Source organism: Peromyscus maniculatus, chromosome 11 (assembly GCF_049852395.1).
Source record: "Peromyscus maniculatus bairdii isolate BWxNUB_F1_BW_parent chromosome 11, HU_Pman_BW_mat_3.1, whole genome shotgun sequence".
NCBI lineage: Eukaryota > Metazoa > Chordata > Mammalia > Rodentia > Cricetidae > Peromyscus > Peromyscus maniculatus.
In genome coordinates, this window is record NC_134862.1 from 86,047,097 (window position 1) to 86,054,750 (window position 7,654).

Here is a 7,654-nt window from a genome sequence, read left to right on the forward strand (position 1 = left end):
ATGATATGTTTGTTCTTTACAGCTAAATAAAACTCCACTGTGTATATACACCACATTTTCTTTATTCATTCATTCACTAATGGAAAATTAAGGATGTTCCATGTCTTGGCTGTTGTGACCAATGATGCAATAAATATAGATATGCAGGTATTTCTGTGATATACAATAAGGAGTGATAAGGCTGGATCATACAGTAGTTCTTTTTTTTTAGTCTTTTTAGGAACTGCCATACTACTTTCTGTGTATACCTCCCCTCTTCATCCTCGCCAGCATTGGCAGTTGTTTGATTTCTTTGAAGGGGGCGGGATGTACAGGCTCCATCCATATTCCCTTGAGACAGGCTCTCACTGAACTTGCTGCCAGCATCTCTATGTCCTCACCCCAACTAGTGCTGGAGTAAGAGACACATAAGTAAGCAGCTGGGGGTCTGAACTCAGGTTCTCATACTTGACAAGCAAATGCTCATTCTTACCCACTGAGCCATCTCTCCAACCCGTTTGCTTGCTTGGTGATTGTTGTCCGAATCTTAGACAGTCTTTCAATAAGAAACCCAGAGCCAGATATCAGGGTGAAAGCTGAAAGATCAGAGAAGAGAAGAAAGCCACAGCCAACCTCACCTTGTAAACACCTCAGCCGATCCTGTTTCCACAAATCCTCAGACTGAAAGCCTCTAGGTCCTCACCTGAAAGGGTCTCAGCTGAACTGCGTTAGGTCCTGTTTCCTCACGCCTTTTATACCTTTCTCCGCCCTGTCGTCACTTCCTGGGATTGAAGGCATGTGTGCTTCCCAGTGCTGGGATTAAAGGTGTATGCCACCACTGCCTGGCTCTTTTTCCAGTGTGGCCTCCCAAGTGATAGAATTAAGGGTGTGTGCCACCACTGTCTGGCCTCTATGTCTAATCTAGCGGCTGGCTCTGTCCTCTGATCCTCAGGCAACTTTATTGGGGTACACAATATACACAATATATCACGACAGATAATTTTAGCCATTCTGACCAAGGTGAAATGAACCTCAATTACATTTACCTAGTGGTTAATGATATTAACTACAGACTTCAACGGCTCCAATTGGACCAAGAGAGCCTTCATCCAGTATCTGATGGAAGTAGATGCAGAGATCCACAACCAAGCACCAGGCTGAGTTCTTGTAGGAGTCCAGTTGAAGAGAGGAAAGAGGGATTATATGAACAAGGTGGGGTCAAGATCATGATGGGAAAATCTACAGAGACAACTGAACCAAGCTCATAGGAACTCATGAACATTAGACTGACAGCTGTGGAACCTACATGGGACCAGACTAGACCCTCTGCATACGGGAGAGAGATGTGTAGCTAGGCCTGTTTGGGGGACCCCTGGCAGTGTGATCAGGAGCTATATCCGGTACATGAGCTGGCTTTCTGTATCCCATTACCTATGATAGGACACTTTGCTCACCCTTGATGAAACAGGGAGGGGCTTGGTCCTGCCTCAACTGAATGTACCAGGCTTAGCTGTCCCTCGAATGGGAGAACTTACCTTTTGGAGGAAGGAATGAGAGGGGGAGGGGGGAGGGGGAGCGAGAGGAGGGATGAAAGGGGAATCCATGTTCGGTATATAAAATGAATAATAAAAATTTTTTAAAAGGGTATTGAATATTTATCATGCATTTATTGGCCATTTGTACTTTGTAAAGTGCCCTGTTCAATTAATCTGCACATTTATGATGCAGATGATTGGATGACTTGATTATTGTTTAATTTTTGTGTTCTTTATATGACCTATATATTAATCCTCTATTGAATACATAACTGGCAAAGATTTTCTTTCATTCCGTAGATCTTGGCCTCTTTTTAAAGGACCTGATACCGTTCTTGAGGGCTCCAACCTTAGGGTTTAATTACCTTTAAAGATCCCACCTGCTAATACAATCACTATAGTGATTAGAATTCCAACTTATAAATTGAGGCATGGGAAGAGACTTAAACATTCAGACCAGACTATCCTGTAACAAAGCAAACTAAACTGATGTTTCTCTATTTTAATAAAAGAAAAGAGTATTTTTCCTATGAAAAGACATATCACAAAACACAGAATTCCCACATTAATGACTGAAGAACTAAAAGGAAAATAAATCTTCCTATAGTATGCAGTTTATATCGTGTTTTCCTATGGAGATGCAAATTGTATATTGGGAAGAACATGGGTGCTTGGAAATTTGTAAATGTCTGTTGCAAAATATTACTTTATGTAAAGGTATGTTGCTTTTGTTTATGCTGCATTTGTTTAATTATGTAAAGATGTGTTGCTATTTCACCTTGCCTGCCTTAAGGTACCTGACTGGTCTAATAAAAAGCTGAACAGCCAATAGCTAGGCAGTAGAGGGATAGGTGAGGCTGGTGGGCAGGGAGAATAAGTAGGAGGAAGAGGAAGGAAGAAAGGAAGAGGGAGAAAGAGAGGGAAATGCCCTGGGCCAGCCAGGCAGCGGACAGACAGACATGAAGTAGGACATACACAATAAAAGAAAGGTAAAAAAGCCAGAGGCATAGTGTAGATGAAGGGAAACAGGTTAATTTAAGTTATAAGAGCTAATGGGGAAAGCATACACCAGGACTGAGCATTCATAACTGATATTAAGTCTCTGTGTCTTTATTTGGGAGCTGGTTGGTGGCCAAAAGAAAGTATGCTACAAATTTCAGTCCATAGCCTCTCTCTACATACTTTGTGTCATCTCAAGTAACTGGGTTGGTTTTTCTAGAATGTAATTTTTCATTTGTGAAATGGCAATTACTACTGCTTCAATAACTTATGTGACTTAAAGTTGATTTTTTTTAATACCCCAAAATAGTGAGTGGTCAGCAAACCAAAATTATTTTACTCTAAATGTGAGAATATTCAGATTAGTGAATAATAACTGCTTCCACAAACACAGCGATGTACACGTTCACAAAACAAAGTACATTACTTATTCTTTAAAAGTCCTGAATGACAGGCATATCCTGAATTTCTTTCATATTAGAACTCTGACAGATCCATTGAGCTCACACAGGAGTTTTGGAAGACATGGAAGATTGCTCAAAGAAAGTTTTATGCAAATCAGTCCCACAAACTTTGCATTAGTAAGAAATCACAAAGCCCTCTAACCTTGTAAGGCGGGCCATGAAATGAGGATGGCTCAAGATGTAACTAATGAATATCATGGACGATTAATAAAGAAATTCCCAAGATGATAAGTTAGTTGTAATGGTTGGTACTGATTGTCAGCCTTGGCTATAAGGAGCCATTGTGTGAAGCTGTGAAGGTAGAGTCTGAGTTGTAATGGAGACTCAAGGATGCTGAAGATGTCAGGACCATGGGTGTTCACCGATGACCATTTCCTGCACAGAGTAGATCTGAATGAAGAGAGAGCCTCTGTGGGCTATGGGAAACAGAACTGGACAGTAGGGGATACCCAAGTCCTTTGGGGTCCAGATTAAAGCCATCATAATTCCCAGATGCAAACCATGAAGTATAAGAAATTATATTTTCCCTGTTGTATTTTGGGTTGATTTGGTCCAACATTTCCTTGCTAATAGGTTCCTGCCTTTTAAAACAGGGATGTTTACTTTGCATCACTTTATGTTGGAAGTGTGTATCTTCTTTTGTAATGTAGGGACTCACAGTTAAGAGACTGTCTCAGATCAATGTTGGAACTGTTAAAGACTATGGGGACTTTTGAAGTTAGACTTAATGCATTTTTATATCATGAGATGGCCATGAGCCTGTGAGGTCAGGAGGCAGAGAGATGGCTTAAACATGTTTGTTTTGATGTCAGATTGACAATAGGTTGACTTGTGATAGTTACGATTGATGTTTAACAGGATCTACAGTCATCTGGGAGACAGACCTCTGGGCATGTGAGAGGGAATTCCTAGACTGGGTTAATTAAGGTGGGAAGACCCATTTTAACTATGGGCAGCACCATTTCCTGTGCTCTGGTCCTAGCCTGAATAACAAGGACAAAGCAAACACAACACCAACATTCTCTCTGCTTCCTGACAATACATGCAACCGCCTGTCTCAGACTCCTGCTACCATGACTTGTCCACTACAATTATTGTACTCTCAAACTGTGGGTCAAAATACCTTTCTTCTTAATGATACTTTTGTTGGGTATTTGGTCACAAGAAGAAAAGTGATTAACACGGAGGTATAAATAATGTGTAGTGGACCAAAATTTTTTTGCCCTCCTCAAACATTGTATGTTAAGTTCTAAGCCTAATGTGATGGTTGTATGACGCCTTTACAAGGTACTAAGTTCATGAGTGAGCCCCCTTCTGAATGAGATTAGTGTCCTTCTAAGAAGACTCACCACACTCAACAAAGTGGTACATACTGGTAATCGCAGCACTCAGGAGTAGGAAGTGGGAAGATCACCAATCAATGCTATCCTAGGCTAGATAAAGACACTGTCTCAAAAATGCTAACCCAAATCAAAACATGTAAGAACAAGAGACATTAGAGCTTGTATCATTACAAGAAGATTGCAAACTGTAAGCCCTTACCAGACACTACATGAGCTGTGTGAGAAACAAATTTCCGTTGGTTAAGTCACCCAGTCTTTAAGACTTTGCTGTGGCAGCATGAACTGACTGTGAGTTAATAGAAGACTCAATTGTAATAGTTACCAGTGTGAGCTGCCTTTTTAATCTAATCCTCTAATCATAAAGCATAAGCACGTACCTATATGAGCAATCCCAAAAACAGATTATGTCACTATTATGGGGTTATATGGAAGTGGGATACTTAAACCTCTGTGGGGAATTCCCTCTTTCCAGACATTTTCCTGGTATGTTACTAGAGTACAAGTGAAAGTTCTATCCATATTTTCATTCTTTTAGATAAATCTGCTACCAACTTAAGCAATCTCTAGACATTTATCTTTCAAGACACTTGGGTCACAGAAAGTTAGTAGCCACAATTAATTAACTGCTTTTGGAACTTCCAGCTAGGATTCATGTTCTAATTCTAAAGCAACTAGCACACATAGATACATATACACAGTGCCATCCCAGAGCCTTGCTTTAATATATGATCCTATCTTCCTTGGGTGGGATGCATCTCTGGTTTCTAGAGAGTCTGCTCTGTGTTGACTGTACTATGCACCAACAACTAGCAGAGAAATAATAGAAGTAAATTTCCAACCTTCACTTGGGTAGTTACTCAAACTCTCTCTTCAACAATCTCAGGAAAATACAGTCTTGTTCCAGAAAGTTCTCTCACTCATTTTAAAAGTTTCTTCTACTAATTAAAAAATGCACAGAATCAAACGGAAAGTTTCAAATCTGCCCCAACTTTGTTCATATATTTATTTTTCAATTGTTGGTTCTATGCTTTCATTAAATAAATACTTTTTAATTCTTTTTAGTAGGAGCTATGGAGGTGGGCTGTACTCTGCCCTGGGGTACTCCATGTTGTATGGAACATCAGCTACCAGGCTTGTGCCCTGTCCTAAGTTATAAAAAAGCTATTTTACCTGACTTTAGTACAAATACTAAGACACAATGACTTGGTAACTTGTATTAGCAAGTAATGCCCCAAGATGTTGGGCACACAGAACTTACAAATTACAGCCACCAACTGCACAGCATAATCATAAGGCACAGATAACTTATTATGTTAATTTTAAAAAATACCACTTACACTTCTAATTAAATCAACAGTGCATGGACACATGGAGTTATCAAACCATATCAGAAACACCATACTTGCGAGTTTATCAAATATACCAGATCAGCGAACAATAAGAGCTCCTCATGTAAAACATAAAATGCCTAAGAATGTGGCATCATATCACACATCTACCTGCCATTTTGCCAAACCTCCCAGTGTGTGTACATATTATAAGATCTCTAGTCAGTGAACTTGTGATTCTGTCCCTGGCTTTAGCTCAGTCCTACTCCTCTGCTTTACACTGTTCACTTTGAAACTGCATGCCAGCCTGACCTGCCTGGAAAGCTCTGCCCTAGATAGATCTGATGCCTGTGAGGTGACCAGACATTTGCATCAGCTCTCCACCTTTGTTCCAGGGTAAAGTCTATTGAAATCTTGTGGCCACTCTTAACCCTTTCTCAGCCTTTGGGTTACCTGGGAAGTGCGATCTGATTGGTAGGGACTTTAGTAATCAGGGATGGAATGGGTTGTAAAACTGAAAGCGTCATGGCCATGACTATCAAACAAAACCAAGAGGACTCTGCGAAGTAAAGCCATTGAAACTGCGGTAGCTTTCAAATGTATTGTTAATTAACAAATTCTGACATTGTAGAAATAGACAGACATTCTGGGAAAGTTTGTTTATGATGGAAGGAATTCTAGTTGCAAAATTTTCAGTTGGCCTTTGGTTACTAGACGAAACTATGGCCACTTTAAGTTGCAAATACTCAATTAGTAATGTGATTTTAATTTAAACTCTGAATTTGAGCCATCTTTAGGCTAATAGCCGTAGAAGGGAAAACAGACAGGTTCTGTTTATTTACTTCTCCAACTTGTATGTCTCCTCCATCTCAAAGTCGGTCTGAGTAAAGGACTAAACAGTCCTCACCCAGATGGTCGCATGTTAGTTAGCCATCTTTGTACTCTTTCAGTATGGCATGAAGGAGCAGCTAGGTGATTTGCATGGCCAAGGGCAAAATTAAAATGTCATCCTCTTTGTTGGAGAAGAATTAGGACTTTCAAGACAGTGACAGTGACACACTAAACCAAGCACAGGTCCCTGCACATCCACATCCATGGCAAAGCTATCGAGTGATGTAGGCTGTGTGTATAGGCATTCTTAGGAATGTTCCAACCAGCTCCTCTACCTGCATTTCCTGTGACATGGGTGTTACACAGCTGGCTATTCCCAATCACCTCTTAGCTTCTGTTCGCTCAGCCTATTTGAATCTTCTCACTCTGCCAGAAGGTCCTATCCAGGATGCAAAATAGCTCCAGGCTAATTCTTTTCCACCAGGACTTTCTCTCTCTATTCGCTGTCTCCTTTTCCCTCTCTTTTCTGCATGGGAGCAGTTGGGCAGCTTATTTACAAATTCTCAAGTTGGACTTAGATCTCAGCCCATAGGACCCCCTCATTTGGGGGATTATATCTCAGGCTTTCTAGCTGATGCCAGGGAAGCCCAGTGGCATGAACTGAAGAAGCATCCTCCAGCCCCTCCCCACAGTGGGTGGTGAACCCAACTTCCTGCACAAATCTCTTCTATTTGATATTTCCTCCATCATTTTATATCCCTAAACAAATGAAAGCATCTGAATCATATTTTGAACTATTTTTCTTCATAATAAGGACCTTGTATGGAAACTGGTTCCTTTCATGTCTTGAACTCTCAGCTGAAACTTCAATTTTTAATTCCTATTCAAAAGTAGATTATCGATGATTCTGTTCTGCCTCTGCCTCTCTCCTTCTGAGCCAATATCCTCCTGCAAACATGGAGAACATTCCTAAAACATGCTGGGTTTTCTGCTAGAAATGTAATAAAGACTGACCAAATGAAATGACACAGTGCACCAACAGGTAAGGATGCTCTATCCACCCAGGGGAGGCTGTCTTAGGACAGGAAACACAGTGGCTATGGTGGGCAGTCTAAGCCTATTTTCTGGGGGAAAAAGGCTAAGACTACAAAGAGGATTATGCTGTCTGTGTTGAG